The following is a 27,415-nucleotide window of genomic DNA, read 5'->3' as shown; positions in this document are numbered from 1 at the left end:
ACAATCATTAATCCACCCCAAGCCTAATCCTCGTCAGTCTCCAATCTTCTGAAGCATAACGGACAAGTTCTTACATGGTGAACAAATTCTTACATAGTGAATAAATTCTTACATGGTGAACAGTACAAGGGCAGTCATCACAGAAACTTTCAGTTTTGATCACATATTATGAACAATAAACAATCAGGTCAAATATGAATATTCGTTTGATTTTTATACTTGATTTATATGTGGATCCCACATTTCTCCCTTTATTATTATTACTATTTTTTTAAATAAAATGCTGAAGTATTAGGTAGATGCAAGATAAAGGTAGAAAACATAGAGTGTTGTAAGAGAGCAAATGTAGATGTTCAGGTGTGTGCCTGTAGAATAAGTGTTAATCCAAGCTAGACAAGGGCAATAAAACATCCACGGATGCAGAAGATTTCTCTCAAAACAGGGGTGGGGGGTGAGGTTCTAAGCCTCACCTCTGCTGATCCCCAATTTCTCACCTGATGGCCCCCCTGCGACTGTGCCTGTCTTAGGTTTTTCCTCCCTTGAGGAATCTTACCTGTCTCTGGCTAACCAGTCATCTTCCGGGGCCATAGAGGGAAATGTAAAGTTGGTAAGTGAGAGGGAAGCCATATTGTTTGAAAAGGTTAGCTTTTTACTTCTTTGCATATTTATGCCTTGTGGCTTCTATGCCCAGCATTTGTTTTGAGGTATATTTAGCACTTGGAGGAATTATGATACTCGGTAAGTTCGATATGAGGCAACAATTCTATTTAAGGGTTGTAATTAGGAAGGAAGAAGAAAAGCTATAGAGGTAGCAGACCGAAGAAGATATGGGAAAATTGATTATTTTTTTGACATATCTTCTTGTAGAGTAACTTAAGCATGTATAGGTTTTAAACTACTAATTAAATTGCGCACACACATTAAAATAATAGGAATACAGTTACATAACCAGAGAAGACCTATAATTACCAGCCATCTCCAGTGAAACCAAGAAAACCAGTTAGGCACCCTAGGCATTTGTGAAAACTTAACTATGATATGGTGGATATTGCCCAACTGAACTTGAACAGTCTGAGAGAAATCAGACAGATTAAAACAACCCATTCCTGGGGACTGTTCACATCCCATATGTTCTTTTAACAGTAGATAGTCTGTAGTTGTAAGATTTTGGAGTGCTACAACTGGCACTTCTCCTAATTCTTGGTTGAGTTCCAACAGTATAGATCCAGTCAAATTTGTTGTTTTACTGTATACACAGGCCGGCTTAGATATCTCCTTCTTCATTCCCATGGCAAGTCCAGGAACCGGTGGGATGAATGCAGCTACAACTGCAGCATCGCCTGGATCTTTGTTGAGGTTTTTTAATGATCATCTTCTGGTATGACTCTTCCTAAGAGTGCTGATATTGGAAGTTCTTCTTCATATCGTATCTTAGTTCATTTTCTGGGTAGCCAAATTAGGCTTTGATCCTCTGTATAAACACAAACAGACCCTGTGCCCACACTTTGATATGCCCTTTATACCATTGTGTAGAACTCATTGGATGTCACCACACAGGAACTGCCTTTTTTTTTAAGAGTAAAGAATATTATCAGAAAAGTGTACCTCCTTAGCTGATCATCTGACACCCTTTAAGTGATCAAAATTAAGGATATTTCAAGCATGCATTAATTGTTGATTTACAGTTAGTTTTTTCTTTTCAGGAAGTAATTCCCCTTTTCTTTCTTTCTTTTTTTTTGTTATCTTTAATCTATATTTACATGAAGAATATTATGTTCAGTAGGCTCTCCCCTATACCAGGTCTCCCCTAAAACCCCTTTACAGTCGCTGTCCATCAGCATAGCAAAATGTTGTAGACTCACTACTTGTCTTCTCTGTGTTGTACAGCCCTCCCCTTTCTCCCACCCCCCTATGCATGTTAATCTTAATACCCCCCTTCTTCTTCCCCCCCCTTATCCCTCCCTACCCATCCATCCTCCCCAGTCCCTTTCCCTTTGGTACCTGTTAGTCCATTCTTGGGTTCTGTGATTCCTCTGCTGTTTTGTTCCTTACTGATGCTCTTTTTGTGGCCTAGTATGTGGTCTATTTGGTAGAATGTTCCATGTGCACTTGAGAAAAATTTGTATCCTGTTGCTTTTGGATGTAGAGTTCTGTAGATGTCTATTAGGTCCATCTGTTCTAGTGTGTTGTTCAGTGCCTCTGTGTCGTTACTTATTTTCTGTCTGGTGGATCTGTTCTTTGGAGTGAGTGGTGTGTTGAAGTCTCCTAGAATGAATGCATTGCATTCTACTTCCTCCTTTAAATCTGTTAGTATTTGTTTCACATATGTTGGTGCTCCTGTATTGGGTGCATATATATTTATAATGGTTATTTCCTCTTGTTGGACTGAGCCCTTTATCATTATGTAATGTCCTTCTTTATCTTTTGTTACTTTCTTTATTTTGAAGTCTATTTTGTCTGATACTAGTATTGAAGAACCTGCTTTTTTCTCTCTGTTGTTCGCATGAAATATCTTTTTCCATCCCTTGACTTTAAGTCTGTGTATGTCTTTGGGTTTGAGGTGAGTCTCTTGTTAGCAGCATATGGATGGGTCTTGCATTTTTATCCATTCTATTACTCTGTGTCTTTTGATTGGTGCATTCAGTCCATTTACATTTAGGGTGATTATTGAAAGGTATGTACTTATTGCCATTGCAGGCTTTAAGTTTGTGGTTACCAAAGGTTCAAGCTTAGCTTCTTTACTATTGTACTGTCTAAATTAACTTGCTTATTGAGCTATTATAAACACAGTCTGATAATTCTTTATTATTCTCCCTTCTTATTCCTCCTCCTTCCTTCTTCATATGTTGGGTGTTTTGTTCTGTGCTCTTTTTAGGAGTGCTCCCATCTAGAGCAGTTCCTGTAAGATGCCCTGTAGAGGTGGTTTGTGGGAGGCAAATTCCCTCAACTTTTGCTTGTCTGGGAATTGTTTAATCCCTCCTTCATATTTAAATGATAATCATGCTGGATACAGTATGCTTGGTTCAAGGTCCGTCTGTTTCATTGCATTAAGTATATCATGCCATTCTCTTCTGGCCTGTACGGTTTCTGTTGAGAAGTCTGATGATAGCCTGATGGGTTTTCCTTTGTAGGTGACCTTTTTTTTCCCTCTCTGGCTGCCTTTAATTCTTTGTTCTTGGCGATATTTGTCATTTTAATTATTATGTGTCTTGGTGTTGCCCTCCTTGGATCCCTTGTCATGGGAGTTCTGTGTACCTCTGTGGTCTGAGAGGCCATTTCCTCCCCTAGTTTTGGGAAGTTTTCAGCAATTATTTCTTCAAAGACACTTTCTATCCCTTTTTCTCTCTCTTCTTCTTCTGGTACCCCTATAATGCAGATATTGTTTCATTTCATTGGTCACACAGTTCTCTTAAAATTCTTTCATTCCTGGAGATTCTTTTATCTCTCTCTGCATCAGCTTCTCTGCATTCCTGTTCTCTGTTTTCTAGTCCATTAATGGTCTCTTGCATCTCGTCCATTCTGTTTTGATTTCCTTCCAGAGCTTGTTTTATTTCTGTATTCTCCTTCCTTAGTTCTTGCATATTTCTCTGCAAGTCCATCAGCATGGTTATGACTTTTGTTTTGAATTCTTTTTCAGGAAGACTGGTTAAATCTATCCCCCAGGTACCTTCTCAGGGGTAGATGTAGATGTCGAAGCTGTCTGTGTTAGTCTTGTGTCGATCAATTTTTTTTTTGCCTTTTCATGTTGATAGGTGCAGTGGAGTGCTATTGACGTGTCTATCAGCTGGGAGAGTCAAGCCTCTTTCCACTTGGCTCCTGGCCTTTCTTTACTGGGACAACTGTGACCACTAGTGTCTTGTGTTGGGCAATTGTGTGTAGACTGGGTCTTTTTATCTTGCCTGGCTGGTATGGAGGATGCTCTGTTGCTGAGGGTGTGGCCAGCCTCAGGCTTCTGCTCTGCTATGGCAGGGACCTGGAGGGGTAATGGACGGGGGGCTGTTTGGCTGTTTACCTCCGTGAGGGGTCTCAGAGCTGTTGTCCAGGGGGTTAGTGCTCCCGGAGTTCCCTGGAATTTCCAGCTGCTGGACTGTGACCTGGGATGCTTCCATCCAGTTGTGGGTTCCCTGTCCCTTTAAGACTTTCAAAAAGCACTCGCTTTTCTTTTTCACAGGGCCACTGGCTTCAAGACCCACTCACAGGTCCTACTGTCCTGCTTCCCTATTTTCCAGCACCCCACACATGCACTGTGTCTGCGCTCTGGTGCAGATGGCTAGAGCTGGGTGTTCAGCAGTCCTGGGCTCCCTCTCCCTCCCCGCTCTGACTCCTCTCCTCCCGCTGGGAGCTGGGGTGAGGGGCCTCAGGTCCCACCAGGCTGTGGCTTGTATCTTACCCCCTTCGCGATGCACTGGGTTCTCACTGGTGTGGATGTAGTCTGGCTGTTGTCCTGTGTCTTCTGGTCTCTCTTTTAGGATTAGTTGTATTTGTTGTATTTTCAAAAATATATATGTTTTTGGGAGGAGATTCCCACTGTCCTACTCATGCCATCATCTTGACTCTGCCCCCTCACTTTGATATTTTTGAAGATTACAGGATAGTTGTTTCATAGACTGTCCTACAATTTGGGTCTGACTGGTTTTTCCTCATGACCAGAGTTAAATTGAACATTTTTAGCAGGAATGACACAACAGTGATGCACCTCTTAGTGCATCATAGCAGGCACAATGTTATACTGATATTGATGATGTTAACTATTTCCTCTTCAGTAAGGAAGTCTTAGTCAATCCTCCACTATAAAGTTACTGATTTTTTTTTTAATTTAAATCTAATTTGTGAAGAGATACTTTGTGTTTACACTCTCCTGCTCAGAATCAGTATTCATCTACTAGTTTTAGTATACATGGATGAATTTACTTAACAACACAACTTTCTTTATTATTTAGCATTAAAATGTAAAAGAGCTTAGACTTCATTCCTAAGTATTTATTCATTCGTTTATCTCTGTGAATTCATCATTTTTTTATTCAGTGGGTTATAATATATTGCTAACTTTATTTTATGGTCAAATTATCTCAGATTTGGCTGTGGTGGTCCCTCCAAGTAGGCCCCTGTGTCACTTTGACATATCCCTATGATTTTTTAAATCATTTCCTTACTTTCTGGCAATAAACTATTCTGGACTCATCTTGTATTTCCCTTACCTCTGCCCTGAAATATCCATTCCTCTAAGAAACACATGATTCTTATAATTGAAAATATTATTTAGAAACCAAGATCTGTAAGCTAAGTGTGTTCATCTCAACTGCTTCTAGGCCTCTCTCTCTATTCTATATATTAATATATAAATAAAAATAAAAGGGAGAGTAAGTTTTTATTTGATAGAAGAGTTTCAAATATGAAAAAAGAAAAAGAAACTAGATGGGACCCTGTAGTAATGGATTGGAACTGGAGGTGGCAATTAGACCCTATAGTTTTAGAGTTAATCTGATGGGTGGCATAAAAATAGACACTAATAACAAACATATTTAAACATACATATGCATATACATTCACATATATTTATTTCCATTTTTATATCTCTTCATTGATCTAACCAGTATATACTGTTTTATTATATGATAGGGAAAATTCTCTTCCTCTTTACACTCTTTTTAGGTTGACTGAACTCTGCATATCTTATTCCCTCCAGTTAAGTATGAGGATAAGTTTATTGTGTTGCTCAGAAAATCAACAGGAATTTTGATTGCCATTACTTGAATATATTTATAACTAATAGTAGGGTTAGGTAAGTCCTGAGACAAGAAGTCAAAAGATCTGGATTTGAATACTGGTTATGTAAATAGCTAGATAAAACATCACAGGCAAGTTACACTCTAAATAACCTGCTTTGCTGTTTTCATCTGTGAAATGTGTATAATAATACATATTATAAAGTATTGTCAAAATAAACATGAAAAATTAAATATGATTGTTGATGCAAATATATATTATCTTCCCTCCAAATTAGTTTACTGACATTTCCTAAATACTGCAAAAAAGGCAAATCCCATAAGCTAAAACTAAGTAAATCTAAATAAATTTATTTATGAGATGATTTCATTGATTTTGACTTATGTTTAACTGATCAGATCTGTGATACCCCAATAATCAACTCAATATCCATATCCTTATATTTTTATTTTAAAAACTTTAGTATCCTTAAATTTTAGTACTTACATTATGGATTTTATCTATAAAGCTCTGATTTACAAATATATACAAACTGTGAATTAACTAGTCACCTTATTATTTAACAATTTTAGAAATAATGATGGATAAGTAACAGAAGACATAAACAGAACCACTAAATTTAAAATAATAACAAAAATGCATTAATATAAAAAGTGTTCCCAGCAATGATTTTCTAATGTCCTCGGTGTCTAAAATCTTTTGTCCTTGATATTGCTAGATCATTTAGGTCATGGTAATGAATGCATTTTGTTCTCAAAGTAAAAAAAAAAAACAAACACATATGCTATTTCCTTTTATAATAAGATTTGTTTTGTTGTGTAAGTCCTTTGTTAATCTTAACTAGGAGATGCATCTCATTCAAATAATATTGCATCCACATTTATAAGGGCCTGCTTCACAAAGTACTATCTGATAATGTCTTTCAATCAACAGTCCTTAAAACTGTTCAGCTTCTTAGGCATTTGCTAGTGAAGAATGCCTCCATTTCTGAAAACAAGATTTAAGGAAATGCAGTTCTCATTTTCTCCAGTACATAGTTTGTTCAAAGGACTGTAGCCATTTCAAGAGGTGTTAAAGATATGCATCCATGAGGCTTGATCATGTTAACAATGAAGAAATACAATAAACATTTATGATTTGAGAAGTTTCAAAAGGATGCAAATCAGTATCTTATCTAAAAAGATAAAAATTACCCCATCAAGTTAAAGAGCAATTTTCCAGATTGTTAGCTTATCATAAGATTTTAAAAACAACCAGTTTTTACAACAATTGCTGAGAGCATATCACATCAGTTCATTTCCCCAATGGGAGAACATTTCAAAGATATCCAGGATTCTCACAACTCTTAACGAAGTACACAAGTCAGGGAGAGGGGTGACAGTAATAATTGGGAAATGTCATCTGAGAAAACAAAATATACTTTTAAACATCAAAGTCAGAAGCAAAGATATGTCATTCATAACTATCTGCATTAGTTTTCTATTGCTGTATAACAAATTGCCTCAAACTCACTGGCTTAAAACAACAATCATCAGTTCTGATCCAGTTATATAGGTTAGAAGCCTGGGAAGACCGAAGGCAGGATGTCATCTGAGTGGAGCTCTTATTCGGGTGCTCTGGGGAAGAAAGCATTTCCACACTCATTCCAGTTATGGCAGAATTCACTTCCTTACAGATGTAGGACTGAAGAGGAATAGAAGTCACTCAGTCTCTCCTTAATAAGATAAGATTATAAAGGGGGCAAAGTATGCTACCCTAAAGTATGCCTTTTTGGCATGTTGATTATTTTGAGCTCGTTATTTTTAAGAAACTGCAGACACAGGAAAAGCTCTGAAAACCTAGTAAAAGTTACCCTTCTGCAAGAAACATTTACATTTGCAAGGGAAAGCTCCATATTTAAGGGAATTTTCCTCTCAGTACCAGGAAAGGAGGACCAAATCTCTAAAACTCCTGAAAGGAGACATGGACTTAAACCTGTTTAATAACCACACCCTGGTTTACTGTGCTTTTCCTAGAACCTCCCATAACTGCCCTCCTTCTCACCCCAACATTCTCTGTCTTTAACTGGAGAAGGCATTTAAGGTGGGGTCCTGGGCCATCTCAGGGGATTACTCAGTTCTCCTAGGGCTCTCCCTTCTATTCAGGAGGTATACCTGCAATTAAAATTATGTTTTTTTCTTCTGTTCCTCTGTCTTGTATTACAGAGGGGTGCCAGCCAAGAACCTGGAAGAGTAGAGAGAAAATTATTTTTCCTCCCTTACAACAAAAATGTTATTCCTCAGTCGTTCTTCCACCTTGACTTCCTTTTCCTCAGATACTCCCCTTGTCACCTTTATAAGAGCAACTGAATGAATGACACTCAGTAACTTTCCTTAATGTGAAGGACAAGACTATAAACCCACATTCCAGTCCAGGTACTTACATAAAGCTATACTCAGGCAGGCCTGTATTGAGCTGCTGACATGGAATGCCTGCTGCTCCTATACCATGTTTATTTTTAGTGACACCACCCAAACGCCATTTCAGGAGCTGATAACCAAATAACTTCCCTCAATGTTACCATTAGAGTATTTTATGCTGTCATAAAAGAGACACTAATTAGCACACAAAATCAGGGACAGCTTTTTGTCTTTCCTCTAAATTACATAAAATTATGAAAGATTCTTGTTGGATGTTCTTTACAGGTAGAACTATAGACCATTGCTGAACTCATATTGCAAAGCTCACACGTTCACGAATCATTAAGGACATGTATTTATACTCTAAGCATTTTTTTTAAAGAAATATGGAGTTTATTTTAGGCAAAAATAAAATTTTCATTTTTGCTATATAATCACAGAAAGGAGTTCTAAAACAGATTTCCAGTTTTCTACAAATATTCCACATCAGTAACAAGCTTTCCTGAAAATGTAAATGAATTTCAAAAATGACAGATTCCAAGGAGAATGACTCAAAAGTTATCTTTGTCCTCCAAGTGTTAAACCTGGACAGAACAGGACTGAGGAGCATCATTTTATTTGATTTTCATAAATTATTATCTAGAAAGAGCTACTCAAAATGCACTTCTGTGAAGAGATAAGAAAATTGCTCCAGAATGTAAATCATTGCTGAGTACATCCAACTTGGAATACATAGTCATTTGTCTCAAGTGTCTAAGCCATATTCTAGGCATTTAAAAATCATTTTACTATTTCAGGGTTGAGGTACAGTTTTCAGGTCATTTATTTCTGCTTATCACATAACTGTGATCAGTAGGTTCTCAAAAAGTACTGGTTGAACTGAGCAATAATAATAGTTACATGTTCATTTGCAAAGAAATTGAGTTATTTCATATATGTACATATGTATACATTGTAATTATGTTTACATCTTTACAAAATGAAGTGGGAGTAGAAATATATCTGATTACATTAAGGCTTAATTACTTTTATAATTTAATTGATCCATTATATTATTTTAAAGCCTTGGTGAAGGAAGTTTTCTGTGACTTACTTAAAAAAAAAGCAAACCACACACCATACAAGACTTGATCAAGGGATGAATCTAGGCAACATTGAAAAGAGGGCTTTTTGTTCCTTTTCCACTTTCTTTCTTATAAAATATTATTTCCATTTTTTTATATTGGATGAGCTATAAGATAACACTGTGTTAATAAATGAAGAGTTTAATATTTAAGTTTTAATATGCAAAAGATCATAAGGATTATATCCAGATGGTAAAATGTTCCCTTGTGATTAATTGGCCTCAATTTTTCTGCTAATTCCCCATCAGTGGTACTTAGAAAGAGAGTGTGTATATATGTATTTATTAATATATTCATTTATTTATTTATATAAATCTGTATCTATCATCTAACTGCGAAACAGTGAATCCTTACTTCTAGTCTTCCTACTTTTTCACCTTGATGCAATTTCAACACAGCCAAATTCTCTTAAAGAAAATAAGCACTGGAAGCAGAATTATTGAAGAAATAAAAAAGCAATGGCTTACTTTTAAAATGCCATTTTGACATCTCCCCAAATCCATCTTGCCCTAGTTATGGAAGCCCCTTTATATCCTCTGCAGTCCTGAGATAACCACTGAAGCAATGAACTGGCAGAACCCCAGACGCATATTACCTTTTTGTTTGTTTGTTTGTTTTCACTTCCTTCTCATCTCCTAGATGATCTGGGGTTGGGAGGGAGCATAGAATTCCCCATTTCACACTTTGGGAGTCTATGTCCTTCAATATTAAGAAGTTCACCACCTCTAATATTCGGAAGTTTCTGTGCTCAAGACTAAGAGATTTTTCCTTTTTCCAGTGTGAAATAAGTTTTTTTCTTTACTTTTCATTTTTCTTGAGGAAAAAAGATACAGTTATGGCTCTCAACCTTCTGAGGAAACCGTGTCCCATCCACAGAGGTCTCACCTTCACTGCTCTGCAGTAATCACTTGCTTACCATAACCAGACAGAGGATCACAAGGTTTGCTTGAGTCCAACTCACAATGGGACTGATCAGGGAATACCTAAAAGGCCTGTGGATGAAAAAGAATAAATGAATACAAATCCTTTGAGTAGAAGCTGGGAAACATTGTGAAAGAGTGTATAGACCCTTTCTTACACCGCTCCTATTGGTCTTTGGACCATTCTCCAAACTCTGTTTCTGGCATGTATGCTAATCCCTGCCCTGTCCCCCTTAAGAACACTGCTTGAAGTCTCTCTCAGATATAATGTTGCCCTGAAGAGCAGATTCAAGTTAATCCACATCGTGTGGGATTCTATCTGTCATCACTAATGATCGAGCTACATTTCTCACCTCGATTTTTCCCTGCAGGATCCCCCAACTTCACCAAACCCAGTACTTCTACACGAGAGAAGGAGAAATCAGAAGCCCTTATGCTGTAACAAATCTATCCCTGATAGGCTATTTAAATCTACAGGAATCTTTGAAGAGGGACTATTAGAAATGCCAATTAACAGCCATGTTCACAGAATTCTTAATAAGAAAAAGTTAATTAAAATAGTCACAGCTTGGAATCACAAAAGAAAGAAGCAGTGCCTAATAAATCTGACAATTTTTGAAGACAGAACACAAAAAGTGAGGAGGAGAAATCTGAGGACTAATCTGCCTCTGGTTTGAGAGTACTTTCAAAACAGCATAACACACAAAAGACTAATTTAGTGGGTCAGAAAGTGGCATCATGGAGTGAGCACTGAAAACAATCTAGGAAATTTAGGTGGCAAAACTTCAGGCACACAAAATGCTTTCAAATGGATAGTATCTGATAGAAATGTTACTTAGATAGGCAACTACTTTTAGGCAATTTAACTTTAATGACCTAGGAGAAGGAATGTGGCATGAGATAACAAAATATACAATTACTAGAAAATTCAGAATACTTCCAAATCCATACAAAAGTAAAAACAACATTGAATGGTTTGACTGGATTACACCATTAGAAGAGAGTCTACTTATAATTATTTTAAATAAATACTTGCCTAGCACACAAAAACTATGAGGTAATATAAGAATAAGGATAAACAGAGAAATAAAGACACATATTGCTTACACATTCAGGCAGAAGTATCAGTGGAGGGTTGAAAGTTATTAAGAGGTAGGATATTAAGACCTTGCTTATAATACCAATTGAGAGTAAAATGGAATAAAATATTAAAATGCAAGTAACAATTTAAAATCAGTTCAAATTAAAAAGAAAATTTTTTTGCAAGAACACTATTGCTTAATATGAGAAGTGAACTTCTCATTATTTTGAGCTTATAATTTTTGTATGTTGAAAAACTATTCCACTTCTTTACCTTTTTTTTTTTTTTTGGTCTCAGCAAGTCTGATGTTTTATACAAGACTTCTCTGCTTCTACCTCTCACACCTCCACATACACATACTCAAGGCTGCTAAATATTCCCCAGAATATCTGAACTGTCATACAGGTAAATTAGCAGAGAGACAATGCAGCACTCTGTAAGTTCATTTTTCCTCTCCAGAATCTGCTTTTCCTAAGTTGCTGATGGTGTCCATTATGTAAGAGCCCTTTACTGAATTGTTGCTTCACGTCTGAAACTGATTACAAGCTTTTAGACATGACCATGTTTCGCACTAGCTGTGCCACAGGAATGAGTGAGTGAACATGAAAGCCTGGGAATCCCTGAGATGGCGAAGTTGGATGTTTCATCAGAACATTTGTGCAGCATTAGATTGAAGATTCCTGTAGCTGAAATAGCGGCTAATTTTTAGTGTCTATTATTATCCAGAGGCACTCTTCTGATACTTTACACAAATTACCAATTTAATGCTCACCAAAAAAAAAAAAACCTATTAAGTAAAATATTATTGTTCCTATTTTATTTAGAAATTTGAGGAACAGAAGTCCCTTCCACAAAAATCACACTATTCAATAATGTATTTGTCATAGCCAGGATAGGAGCCTTATTTTATCGTTACTCAAAACTTATACTTGGACATGTGTGCACAGAGAAATAAGGTGGCAGAAAAGCAAAAGGCTCCCAGGACAATTTTACCTAAGATCAGTCCTCTCCTAGTGGGTGTTAATGGAAGCCAGCATACTGATCTATACTGAAAAATACCGATAAAATGTTCTACTCTTGATATGCCTTAAAAATAAGAGGGACCCAAAGATATTCTGCAAGAGGGAGAGCTCTCACTTGATAGGTGGAAGTGATAAGTAAAATTAAATTCCTTGAAACAATGACATAACTTCCTCACTGAACTGAGTCCGTTTACATCAAGTGTGTATTTCAGATAAGGTAGTACAGCATAACATTTAATCCACAGAAGCAATCACTAATTGAAAAGAACAGATCTATGAACAATTTTACCATTGAAAATCCACTTAAAAGAACACTTTGTACCTTAAATTAATTGTATTTGTGCACTTCAAGCAAATTAACAAAAAGCATAGTATAACTACACTGTTATACATAATAATAATGCACTAAGATCTGAGTACATTCTGCAGTTGTTATATTGCATGGTAAGAGTAAGTGGTGGCTGGTTAAATGTAAGAAACAAAGAGATATCAAAGGATAAGACACAGGGTAGCAGAGCAAAAATAATAATAAAAAGAAAATGGAAAAAATCTGTCTATTACTTGGTAGGCAAAGAACAAACCCCATGGAAGAATCTCATAAGACAGTACCCTGAAAGGGAAAAGCCAGGAGATATTAAAAGCTAGCAAGAAGGGTTTCATAATCTTGGTCTTAATTAATCATTTAAAACTAATCCTCCAGATAGGATAGAATGAATCACTAGTTGTATATATTTGATTAAAGGAAGTCCCATTATTCATTGGAAAGCGTCTTCAATTCAGATCAGAAATGATTTCCCAGATAATGCTACTCTGAATCAGTTATTATAATAAAACACAATTTTCAGAGTTTTCCAAAATAATTTACCTTTAAAAAAATTATAACAGTTGTTGCTTTACATAAAGTTTGAGAAAATTGTAGAATTCCTATAGAACCCAAACCCAGTTTTCCTTATTGTTTAAATCTTACATTAGCGTGGTACATTTGTCATAACTAAGAAACCAGTATTGATGCTATTGTTAACTAAAGTTTATACTGTATGCACACTTCTTTAGTTTTTTACCTAATGTCCTTTTCTGTTCCAGGATCACATTTAGAAAAACACATTAAACTTAGTAGTCATGTCTCCTCAGTCTCCTCTTGGCTGTGACAATTTCTCAGATGTTTGTCATTTCGAATGACCTAGACAGTTTTGAGGAGTACTAGTCAGATATCTTTTTAGTATGCCCCATAATTGGAATCTATCTAATGTTTTTTTCTCATGGTAGGACTGAAGTTACATATGTTTCAGAGGGAAACTGCAGAGATAAATTGTCATTCTCATCAGATCATATCAAAGGAACATACTAGAACATATCATTATTGAGGTTCATCTTGATAACCTGGCTAAGATAGTATTTGTTAGATTTCTCTACTGCAAAATTACTTTTTTGTCTCTTAATTCCATCTGGTTCTCTTTGGATGGTAGCTTATATACAGTCTACATTTAAGGAATAGGGAGATATGGGCCACATACTTGAGAACAGAGTATCTACATACATTCTTTAGAATTTTTGTATTTGGGAAATTAGTCTATTCTCTCCACCTATTTATTTACATTGTAATAGACTTATGAATATTCATTTTATACTATATTCTTTTTCCCTGATGGCCTCTAACTTCTCATGAATACAACAAGACACTTGGACTCAGCATCTACCATTTATTTAACTAATTGTTTACCTCTACTGTAAATGTGTAGTAGTTTCAGAATTGCTAACCCTTACCCCCCACAGGATACAACTTTATCAACTACAGTACAATACTTATGTACAAGTCCTTTTGACTTAGTCTTACAGAGGCAAGTTATTTCCAAAGTTACATAGGCTAGCACTTTTTCCCCCACCTCATCTAGTGAGACTGTCTAATGCATTTGTATTACAATTAGAGTGTTCTCTTTTTCCCCTATTTTACAAAATGGAATCCTCCATTATCCTAACATTTTTTAATTAGTATAAAGTTTCCTTTGTGTTGTTCAGTTCTATAGGTTTTGATAGAGACATAAGGTCATGCATTTACTCATATCATATCTTTCTGAATAATTTCTACCCTAAAATATCCAGTGTACTTCACATATCCAACCTCACACCACAGCACCTGTCAACAACTGATCTTTTTACCATGTCTATAGTTTTGCCTTTACAAAATGTCATATAATTAGAATCATGCAATATGTAGCCTTTTCAAAATGGCTTCTCTCACTTAGCAATATGCATTTAGATTCATCCAAGTCTTTGCATAGATTGGTAACATCCTTTTTTATCACTGAATAGTATTCCATTGTACTGATGTACCACAGTGTGTTTATCCATTCACTTATTGAAGGACGTCTGGGTTCATTCTAGATTTTTGTGATTATGAATAAAACTACTATAAATATTCACATGCAGGATTTTGTAAGGACATAATTTTTAAAACCAGTTTGGTAAATATGTAGGGGATTGCTGGATCACATGTTAAAACTATATTTTGCTTAGGGAGACATTTTCAAAGTGTGTTTCAAAGTGGCTATATTATTTTTCATTCCCAGTGTACTAAATGAAAATTCTAATGTTCCACATCCTTGGCAGCAATTGGTATTGTCTATTTTTCGATTCTAACCATTTTAATATATGTATAGTGGTGTCCTGCTCTTGTGTAAATTTGTAGTTCCTGATAAGAAATGATGTCAAACATCTTTTTGCTTTATTTTTATTAAAAATTTTTTTTTTAGTTTTTTCATTGAAGTATAGTTGACATAATATTATAATAGTTACAAGTGTGCAACATAGTGATTTGACGTTTATAAAAATTACAAAATGCCCATCATTATAAGTGTAGTTATAATTTGTCACCCTACTGAGTTATTACAATATTACTATGTTCACTAAACTTTATCTTTCATTCCCATGACTTATTATTTTATAACTGGAAGTTTGTACCTCTTTATTCACTTCAACTATTTTAATGCCCTCCCCTATGGCAACCACCAGTTTCTTCTCTGTGTTTATGAGTCGAGTTTTGTTTGTTCATTTATTGCTGCAGTAAACATAGGGGTGCATATATCTTTTTGAATCAGATATTTTATTTTCTTAAGGTAAATGCCCAGAAGTGGAATTACTGGGTCATATAGTATTAATACTTTAATTTTCTGAGAAACCTCTGTACTATTTTCCATAGTGGCTGCATCAGTTAGTATTCCCACCAATAATGCACAAGGGTTATCCCTTTTCTCCTTATCCTTATCAATACTTTTATTTATTTCCTTTTTGAGAACAGCCATTCTAACAAGATATAAGGTGATATTGAGGGTTTTGACTAGCATTTCTCTGATCATTAGTATAACAAACATCTTTTTGAATGCTTACATGTCATCTATATATTTTCTTTGATGAGCTGTCTGGTCAGATATTTTACCCATTTTTTTTTTATATTGGGCTAGTTAAATATTTGTGGTGAGTTGTAAGTGTTCCTTGTTTACTGTGGACATACATTCTTTATCAGAGAAGTGCTCTGAAAACATCTCCCAATGTGGTTTGTCTTTTCTATTCTAACGTTGTCTTTTGTAGAGCAGTGGTTTTCATAATAAAGTCTAAGTTATTGATTTTTTACTTTCATGAAGCATACTTTTAGTGTAGTATCTGAAAACTGACTGACAAAGCCAAACCAAATTTTCTCCTATATTTTCATCTGTGGTTTTTTTTTTTGCATTTTACATTCAAGTTTACCATCCAATTTGTCATAACTTTGGTAGGATGTAAGGTATATGGCTGGTTTCATTAGTCTGCATACAATCATCTAATTTTTCCAGTGCCATTTATTGAAAAGTTATTTTTCCTCCATTAAGTTGCCTTTGTATCTTTGCAAAAATCAATTAATTATATTATATAGGTCTGTGCCTGAGTTTTCTGTTACATTTTTCTGACCTATATGTCTTTTCTGTCACCAGTAACATGCTTCCTTAATTACTAAAGCTTTACAGTAAGTCTTGAAATCACATATTGTTAGTCCTTCAATTTTGTTTTCCTTTTTTTTCCTCTTCCTTCCACAGCACCTAGAATTATGTTGACTCTTCTAGGTCTTTTTTGCCTTTCCACAGGAACTTCAGAATCAGTTTGTCAATATCTCCAAAATGTCTTGCTAAGGCTTTGATTTATATAGTTTCAAATATATAGATCAAGTTGGGATGAATTTATATCATAACAATATTAATTTTCAATAATGAATACGGACTAACTCAGAATTTATGTAGATCCTCTTTAATTTCTTTCATTATCAGTGTTTTGTACTTTTCAGCATATAGAGCCTGTGTACATTTTTATAAGATTTACACGTAAGTTTTGTGTATATTGGTGCATTGCAAGTGATATTTTTTTAAATTACACATTCCAATTTGGTATTGCTGGCATATAGGAAAATAAGGCATTTGCATATTAACCTTTAAGGTTTCCTGTGAATGTGTTATAATTATTAGTTCCAAGAGACTTTTGGTAGATTGAGCTTTCTACATAGATAATCACTCTCCCTGAAAATACAGTTTTATTTCTTCCTTTTGAATCTGTATATATATTTTTATTTTTTATTCTTTCAAAATTTTTGTCCTTTTGCACTGACTAGAACTTCCAGTAAAATATTCACTAGGAATGGTGAGAAAGGACATCTTTGCCTTGTCCATGACCTTAGGGGGAATGTGTCTGGTCCCCCACCACTCAGTGCAAGGTGTTCCATTGGTGGGTTTTTTAAATAAATCAAGTGAAGAAGCTTCCACTTATTCCTAGTTTGTTGCGAGTTTGCATCATGAATGGGTATTGGCTTTTGTCAAATGCTTTTACTCAATCAATTAATATATTAGATGGTTATTCTTCTTTAGCCAGTTAATGTGATAAATTACATTGATTTTTTTGAGTGTTGAATCTCTGTTGCTTCCCTGGTATATGTTGTACTTGGTGTATAATTTTTCCCTGCATTTTTGAACTCACTTGCAAATATTTTATTCACAATTTTTGGTCTCTGTTGATGAGAACTTTTGTGTAGTTTTTCTCCTATGACTTCATCTGGCTTGGTATATGGTAGAACTAGCCTCACAGAATGAAGTAGGAAATGTTCCTTATGCTTCAATTGTTGTTGGATGAAATATTCCATAAATGTCAATTAAATCATGTGGATTGAAAGTTCTGCTTAGGTCATTTACATCATTACTGATTTTCTGTGCTGCTTGATAAGTCCATTAACAGAAGGGTGTCAAAGTTTCCAAATATAATACTGTATTTGCCTCAAAATAAAAGTTCAAAAATGGAAGAGAAAAATAACTTTAAAAAAATCAGCAACTGAGATATCAGAATATGGAGGAAGGTAAGGAGAGTAAAAATCCATCAGGGCTATGTTCTGAGGGTTGGGAAAAACGTGTCCATGAATATTAAATCCTTAGAGGGCAGGCCAACGTGTGCATGAATATTAAGTCCTTCAAGAGCAGGCTGTGGCAGATCCACATTTTCCCTTCTCAGTAACAGATTTGGGGGAAGAAATTGCTCAGTTGGAACCCCATTCCTCAGCCTTCCCCCAGCTTACATTTAGATAGGATCATGTCATCCTTTCTAACCCACAGAATAGTACCAGAAGTGAAATATATAAATTTCAAACCAGACTGTGAAATATGTGCGACTTCTTAAACTTTTCTCTTTTTAGACTTGATGTCAAAAACTGCTAGCAATTTTGGGAGTTACTTTTCTAGTTGACACAGCTTTTGTAGTCTGGAACTTCAAAGATGATGTGGGACAGAACAGTGCTCACACACTCCCTGGTGTCACAGAATGAGGACATTTGTTTTTTACTGTGGTTAGGTACTGATTTTAGTATATATCTGTTACAGTGCACATTGTTACCATAATAAATGTAACAATTACTATCTGTCTCTTCCCACACACCTAAAGGGACAGAATAAGGGACAGCAACATGCAGCTTCAAAAACAAAACAAAACTACAAAACTATAACATTAATAACAAAACAAAAAATACACACTTATTTAGGAATGTCATTTAGAGTGAAATGTTTCTTGCCAGCCATATGAATTAAAATCTCATTGATTATGTGATGATGTAACTATTTGCTAAATTAACTCTCAAGTTTTTGGAGAAAATGCAAGTGAAAAACTTCCTTACTTAGTAAGCAACAAAGAATATATTCTTATCTGAATGCACAGTGTTTTGTTCATGTAATCCCCATTAACATAAAATGTGAAATGGTATACATATAAATTCTTTCTCATTCAAGTATAATTATGCACTTCAGCATTTTAGTGTCATATTTAAAAAACATATACTGTGAATTGACAATTAAAATTGCCTAACTTCATTTCAGGTATTTGGGAAAAATTATCTCCAAAACACACACATATACAAACACACACTCACACTGGCTTTCCTCTCTATCAGGAAATAAAAAGTTAATAAAGACAATTCTTCCTATATTCCCATGATATTTTAACAATGTATTCACGAGGTAAAACACAGAAGTTTAACAGTGGATTGAAACCTGACAAAGTAGTTTCCTTAGTATATCAAAGCATAATTGATTTAAAATAATGAAAATAAAATTATAGGTCAGAAGTGCACAATTGTCAGAAATATAAAAAATGAATAAGGAAACAAATGAAGGAGTCACAGATGCTGGAATACAGGAGCTCCAAATTGTGCAGATCTCCATGAGTTCTCTTACCCACTTCTCCTAAATACTTAGTTTCATTTAGCAATTAGAAGAGAGTGTTTGCCTTTAAAGTTTATATGATATGCCTAAATTCAAACTTAGATCTCTAATTCAAATTCATGCCATAATATACTAAACCAAACAATTGTCTTGGGAAGTTTTATTCATAAGGATGGGCCTATTTTCAGCCTAGAGCTTATCTTTTGAGCATGCTAGACAAGAGCACCATTATAACAAATTCTACTACCCTAGCATTTATCTGTGAGAAGGTTTACGGACAGACCCAGAAGTTTCATTCAAATAATATGTGAGAATAACAAGAATAAGAAAAAGAAAAATACCAATAGCTAAAATGTATTAAGCACTCTTTACATCTCAGGAATTTTATTATTTTATATTCTTTATCCCATCACACGTAAAAAAATAGGATAGGTGCCCATTATTATTACAGTTTGTCAGATGAGGAAACTGAAACATTGGAAGACTTAGCTAGCTGCCCAAATTATTATAACTCTTAAAATTTAGAGCTGAGTCTTGAACCCAGATGTCTCTAATTTTGTGTTCTTTGCCATGTTTTGCACTGAATTCTAACCACCTTCTCTCCTTTTTAACCCTCTAACACACTACGATTGTAGCCGACTTTGGGTCCTCTTTGATCTCTTCCTTTGCTACTCCTTTCAGTGTCTATTCTGAGTGTGGACTTCCGTATTACTCATGGTTCTACGGTCATGATTTTACAATTCAGATCACTATAATTACTGCATCCTCAAGATAAAAGTGTGTGTGGTGATATATATAGGAACCCATGTGATTTTGAGATAAATTTTTGATTGAGAGATAAAGATTTTGAGATAGATAAAAACTGTCTCTGTCATCTGTAATATATCATCAGTGAACACATGATAAGGAATGTCAGGAAAGCTAGAAAAGGGTGCAAAGGTGTGACTGGGTGTATCAGTTTCATGTGGCTGCTTTGAGTAACTGCCACACACTTGTGGCTTAAAACAACAGAATTTTTTTCTCTCATAGTTAGGAAGACAGAGTCTAAGCTCTGAGTGGTGGCAGGGCCTCATCCCCTCTGGAGGACCTCGGGGAAAATACTTCTTGACTATTCCTACTTCTGGTGGTTGTAGGCAACTTTGACTTCCTCGACTTGTGGCCAACCATTTTAGTCTCTGCCTCCATCTTCACATCATCTTCTCAGGTCTCCCAAAAAACTCCGTCAGGCACCTTCCTAGTCAGAAGTCCCCAGGCAGAGACACCCCTCTCACATGGATCACACGGTTAGCTTCAAATAAACATATAGACTCAAATAAAGCAAGTAATATTGTAGGAAAAGTACAATGTAGATTTTGTTTACTTAACCATATTACCTGAATGTAAGTATTTTTGGCAGAGGTAAGTTTTAACTAAATAAAATCATGTAGCCTGCTGAAAATTAGTAGGAAATTAAGACATAGAAGAACTAGTTCTAGAACTTTGAGTAACTTACAATATGACCTTAAATAAGTTATTTCAATTTTGAATCACCAAGTACCCTAAATAGAAAATAAATGTTAAAAAATTATGTCCTGCTAGACCTAGATAAATGCTTCAAGAATATTGACTACAGTAACACATGCTATATAAAACATTCAGTGTGGCATAACTGATAATATTAGAATTAACTTAAATTTTTAAATTATTTTCCTAAAGATAAAGATATTCATCATGTGTATGTTCCTTTAAGATAGAATTGTATCAGATTATATGAGTATCAGTGCTTATGAATATAAACTGTTCCTTTTTTTAAAGGTAGGTAATTTGAAAATAGAATTTTTAGTAAAACCATCCCTTCAGCACAGTCATTTTTTTTTCACAGTGGCTGAGGCATATTGACCTAAATATTCAACTTCACATTGTCCTGTTATATGCTGTAACTTCAAATTACTGAAAAGCTTATTTTTTAATTGTTTTCTGGTACAGTTTATAGCTCTTCCTCAGCAATTGATGCATGCAAATGTATACAAGTATGCTTTAAAATTTCAAAGGCCAATAACATCCAAAATCCCCAAATTGTCCTTTTAACTCCCATATCTAATAGTAGCTTTTCCTAGCAGTATGATGCCCTTTGGAAGTTCTGGAAGCATGGAGCACCTCTTGCTTTCCTCATAGGATAGTACACCCACCAGATCTGCAAGGCAGCCCTTGAGTTGTCATCCTTTATTGCCTATTGTGACAATTTGGCATCTTTTCTCACTTTGGAGTTAGACTCTTTGGATTTAAATCCTGGCTCATTGCTTAGCTGCTCAGTGACCTTCGACAAATTTTTTCTGTCTTCTATGCTTCAGTGTCATCCTGTGTAAGCAGGAACATCATTAGTAACTACCTGGAGTTGTGAGAATTCAATGAGTTAGAAGAGCTCTTGGAAGAGTGCCTGGGACCTTGTAGATGTTTAATAAAAGTGACTGACTTGATGATGATGATGATGATGATGATGATGATGATGATTTTTGATGATTTTAATCTACCTAAGCTTTTTGTACTACCACACATGGTGGCATGAGACTAAAAATTATAGTTATTATGTACTATTTGCACAGACAATGATAGAGGCTATGGTTGGGAAAGTAAATATATTGTGTGCTACCATGTGACAGGAGCTAAGCCAAACCCTGGAGATGAAACACTGAACAAAATATATGAGTAAAATAATGAGCTAACCACTTAGTATATAGAAAGGAGGTATACACAGTATGACATGAACATACTACATGATAATCATTTGTGTACGTATCCCATTCTATCCTCTGATCTCTTATGTATAAACTCTGAGCCTTTTTAAAATTTGTTGAATTCTGCTGATTTTTATGTCTGAGCCACAATTTCTTACGTGTTCAGTTCTAAGAGCAAATTACATCTTATATTTCTACCTTCCTGCATTTAATTATATCTCAACTTTAGAACTTAGATAATTTAGCAAGTAGATAAATCCTGTAATTTTTATAATGTTTAGTGAAAGCTGGTATGATACAAAAATTTTATTCATGACTGAGAACCTGTCTAAATTCATGCAATATTGAAATAAAAAAGCTAGGAATTATAATCATATTGTGAAGATTAAGGATTAAACTATTGACCCTTAAGCTTTGCAGGATCTTCTTTAACTGAAACCTATCTCTTTCAAGAATAAGACACATGAAGTACAACTCTTCTCCCTCACATCCCAGAGCAAAGCAACTGATCTCTACAGGGTCTGTGGAGATCCAGCGGATAGCAGAACTCACTCTCCCATGAGTAGGAAGAAAAACGTCCTGGCTGAATTCAGCCTCAAAAGCCACTACAGAAAGTCTAGCTTTGAAAGGGAAGTCATCCAAGCAGAGGAAATGGGTAGAATACAGTAGAATAGACAGGAGTGCAAAAGGGAGAGTCATGATATGTTATCATTCAATGATGATGCTATAGATAACTGAGTTCAGCGAATGCACCTGCGCCATTCACTCTCTATGCCCACTAATTCCAGTGCAATCACTACCACTATAGAATTGAAAACCAGAGTGAACAGTGCTGTTGACTTAAACTCGGAAATATGTTAGATTAATGAATTTTTTAGACAAACTCTATGTTAACTAAACATATAAAATAGCTAACACCCATAGAGCACTTACTATATAAAAGGTATCATTCTAATTTTGCAAATACTGCACAGATTAATTAACTCAAGGTTCACAAACAACTCTATGAGATAATGCTATTTATCCTCATTTTACAGATAAAGAGACTGAGTCAGGGAGTACTTAAGTGACTTACCTGTAGGCATTCGGGCTCTAGAATCTGATCTCTGACCCTTCATGGTGATTCAGGATTGTATTCCTGTTCAACTCTGGTGCTACAAAATCCAAATAGATATCTAAGTGTAGCAAGACACCTACATTAGACTGATAAGCCTAGAGGTAAGAAGTCTTCTTAGGAAATTGAATTTCTAATGAGTTATCTGTGAATAAACTGAATTTATTTTTTAGTGTCATTCTCAATCTGGCATCTTTCACAACCATTATATAAATTTTCAGAAACAACAAACAACAAATATAATAAAGCCTGTGGCAATTGTTTTGTTTATTTGCCTTCTAAGATGTAGCTATAAATTTATTCTTTTATCCTTGAGCAACTGAATTTATAATTCCATCCAGCATTGATAATAAGTACTCAAACATTAGACCCCTGCAAATATCTACATACTCTGGTAGTAATGCAGGGCCATCTCCTACCACACATTCATTTAGGCACTATTATCTACTGCCTGGTCAGAGAGCCCTGATGATCAAGCTACACGGAGAGTGTCTTCCCTGATCATGTAGTTCTGCACAGATGTAACAGTACTACACTTTTGGGGTGAAAATATTCTTCCTGCATCCCATGTAAGGCTGTGACTTCTTCTTAGAAATGCTGAAGGACCAACGTAGATGAAAAGTGATATACGTAATGGCCATTACTTAGTGAGCCAGAAGAGAACATTATGAACTTGCCGTGGCACAGATCATGTCCTGTCCTTCAACACAGGCATGCATACATATGTGTGTATACATATATACGCACATAAACTCTATTTTGTCTTTTTAGAGGCAGTGAGTTTGTCTAATTCATCTCTATTTTTTTACAATGTTTAGTACAGTCTGGCTCAGAGTAATCACCCAATAATAATTGCTAAATGAAACAAATATCAATAATAAGAAAAAAATCCTTAAACAGAAAAAAACTATTTTATATATGTCTAAATTTTAAATATTCCAAATGTACAAACATGTTTTTCAGCCCTTTCATAACCTCAGTGAATCTATATAAACTTCTCAACAATTATCATTCATGGTCTGCACACCACCTTCAGTGAGCCAGACTTGACCTGTAATGGATTGATAATTTCTTAGAGTTCTAGAGCACGTTACTATGTTCTCTGGAGTTCAGGCTTTGTACTCAGTCCTAGGCATGGATACTTATACCTGGGTAAACTAGGCTTAGTTATTTAAATGTTCATGCCTCTGTTTTCCTCACTTTTGAATGAAAAGTTGTGATAATAACAACCTTTTTCGGGTTTGGAAGAGGAATAGGAAAATATCTAAGCATTAGCACCTTTTAATCTGTACGTAAATATTAGCTGCTATTATTATTATTTTATCAGGTAATTTTAGCTTCATGATAACCCTTGAGATAGTGGGCAGGGAGGGAACTGCTTATATGTAGTAAAGAGACAGCCAATTTGAATGCTAAAGAGACATGCTCAAAAGGCCAACTTCATTGCTGAAATTCTTGCCTGTATAGATAGTGGAGATTCATGTTTTTTAAGCAGTCTTTTATTTTTCTTCCCTTTTTAAAATTGGGGTGCATAAAATAAAATGCACAAATTTTAGTGTAGATCTCAATGAATTTTGGCATGTATATATACCCATGTAACCATCACCCAGGACAAGATATCAAAACTCACAGTAATTTTTTCCCTAGTTCACTTATTTCACCTATCCTCTCTCTGCCCTTCCCTATGGCAACCACCAGCTTGTTCTCTGTTAATGAGTTGCCAAGAAATCTTCTTTTTTTTTTGAGAGGGCATCTCTCATATTTATTGATCAAATGGTTGTTAACAACAATAAAATTCTGTATAGGGGAGTCAATGCACAATCATTAATCAACCCCAGGCCTAATTCTCAACAGTCTCATATCTTCTGAAGCATAATGAACAAGTTCTTACATGGTGAACAAATTCTTACATAGTGAATAAGTTCTAACATGGTGAACAGTGCAAGGGCAGTCATCACAGAAACTTTCGGTTTTGATCACGCATTATGAACTATAAACAATCAGGTCAAATATGAATATTCATTTGATATTAATACTTGATTTGTATGTGAATCCCACATTTCTCCCTTATCACTATTGTTATTATTATTATTATTATTTTTAACAAAATGCTGAAGTGGTAGGTAGATGCAAGATAAAGGTAGAAAACATAATTTAGTGCTGTAAGAGGGCAAATGTAGATGATCAGGTGTGTGCCTATAGACTAAGTATTAATCCAAGCTAGACGAGGGCAACAAAACATCCACGGATGCAGAAGATTTCTCTCAAAACGGGGGGTGAGGTTCTAGGCCTCACCTCTGTTGATTCCCCAATTTCTCACCTGATGGCCCCCCTTCAAGAAATCTTTTAAAACCAAATTTGATTTAGGAGTTACTAGATCATATTTCATACCTGAGCCTCCAACAATCCTATTTTGGCTGTTTTTTTATATTTTTAAAGACACATGAAACAGCTATGGTCAAGTCAGCATTTCCTAAATTGTTATCCCCTGGGATATGTTTATATGCTTCCTTCTTGCTCTCTGAATAAAATTTCCAATTTATGCTCACAAAGGTAAAGAATTTGAGAATCATCATCACTTTCAACTTGTCAACAAGGAAAAAGCTGAAAAAAACTAAAATCAACAACTCTTCTTAAATCGATTTTAGAGAATTGAGGTCACAGAGCAGACTTTTGCCCAGAAAACTGGAGAGAGAGGAGAGTAGCAAAATCACAGCTTACCAGGAGTAGGAGCTACCAGAGCCAATAACTGCTAAGAAGATGTCAGCATTAATTGATGAATTTCAGGAGGTTAATTGTGAACTAATTTCAGAATTAAAGAGGCCTAGAGGCCCAGTCTTAGGGGAGTCCTCATACTCTCAAGAGAGTCACCTCCAAGAGTCCCATTAGTTTCTCATAGTGAAAATTGGATTGCACTTAGGTCAAGGAGCAGGAAAAAGTAACCATTCTGAAGTAAGCCCAGAGGCTTCTGTCCGCCCTGAAGGGAAACAGCTTTACCAGAATCTGATCTGACTTAAGAGAAGAGGAACAGGCAACATGAATCCCAAAGGTTCCCTATGTCTCCTAAGTGGAGGAAAAAAGACTAAAAATCTCTTCTGAAATCTAAAGCCAAGGGATGAAGATATTTAGAGGAATGAAAACTACTGACTGATCATTTCATGAACATACATCCCAAAATCCTTAAATGAAATCTTTGCAAATGGCCCAAATTTTTAAGAAATCAATTATATACCATGACTATGTGATCATAAGTCTGACTGTATGCCCAGGTGGGTGAGTTGTGATGGGAATGTACTGAAAAGATGAAAGAAAAGACCAGGAGATGCCATTGAAATGTAAGGATTTTTTGGGACTGCAGTGGCCTGCTGAATGAGGTTGCTCACCCCTACTGTGGACAGGGAGAGAACTGCTTATATGTAGTAAAGAGACAGAGACTACATTTGTGCCAAAGAGGGCGTGTGATTTATGACTATTCTAAGTGTTATTCCAGAAGGAATCATTCTCGTGTGGCCAGAGCCCCAAGGAATGAAACCTTTTGCAGAGGAGTCTGCCTCCCAGGAAGATGTGTCCATCAGCAAGGTGGGCCTGAGTTTGGCCAGACCCAGGCCATTAACATATTCCATATTTAGCATACCACGTGATGGAGGGGTCATGTGGACATGTGGTTATTCTGGGAGGAGGGTTACAAGCAGGCAATGCTTGTTCCCACAATGACCAAGGAAGATTTATGCGAAGGAAGCAAGAAAGATTCAACATTCAAAAAGTCAGTCAATGTAATTTACCACATCAACTGGCTAGAGAGGAAAACCATATAATCATATCAATTGAAGCATAAAAATCACTTGACAAAATTCAACAGTCATTAATGAAAAAAATTCGGCAAACTAGGAATAAAGAGATACTTACCCCATTGTTAAAGAAGGCCTGCAAAACGCCTGGAGTTAGCATGATTCTTAGTGGGTAGAGCCTGGATGCTTTGCCCCTAAGATTAGAAACAGGGCAAGGATGTTCTCTCTTACCATTCTTATTTAATATTTTATTAGAAGTTTTAGCTAATATAATAGGACCACACAATTAATTAATTAATTTTTTAAAGAAAAAAAGAAGGGAGGAAACAAAGAAATGAAATGAAATATGAAGTATACATTCTGAAAAGGAAGAAAGAAACCTGCCTTTATTTTCAGAAGGAGTGATTTTCTACTTAGAAAACTTTAGAATCTACCAAAAATCTGTTGGAACTAATAATTGATTAGAATAAGCTCACAGGAATCATACAAGATAAATGCACAAAAGCAATTTACTTTCCTGTATACCAGCAATGCAGAATTGAATGTGAAATTTTAAAAAAATTATAATAGCACCAAAATAAATCTATCCTAGGTATAAACTTAATAAAATATGTACAGGATCTGTATCCTGCAAACCATGAAGCCCTGTTGAAAGAATTCAGAGATTTACATAAATTGAGACTTATTTCATGCCCATTATTGGAAGATTCAAAATGTTCAGATTCCGGTGCCTCCTAAGTTTATGTATAGATTTAATGAAATCCTAGTGAAAATCCCAGACAGTTATTTTGTGGATATTAACAAGCT

The 27,415-nt window shown here is 35.4% G+C and overlaps 1 long non-coding RNA gene across 1 annotated transcript; it reads right to left on the bottom strand.

The window, feature by feature from the left end:
* Window positions 1-25,123, bottom strand: LOC130681034 (uncharacterized). The gene is made up of 2 exons (XR_008994076.1): window positions 24,895-25,123; window positions 1-249 (listed from the first exon to the last, which is right to left on the bottom strand). It is a non-coding gene; the product is annotated as an uncharacterized LOC130681034 (long non-coding RNA).
* Window positions 25,124-27,415: the final 2,292 nt, after the last annotated feature.

Source organism: Manis pentadactyla, chromosome 2 (assembly GCF_030020395.1).
Source record: "Manis pentadactyla isolate mManPen7 chromosome 2, mManPen7.hap1, whole genome shotgun sequence".
Taxonomy (NCBI): domain Eukaryota; kingdom Metazoa; phylum Chordata; class Mammalia; order Pholidota; family Manidae; genus Manis; species Manis pentadactyla.
Note: the sequence above shows the minus strand (reverse complement) of the source record. Positions and strands in the feature narration are given on the sequence as shown.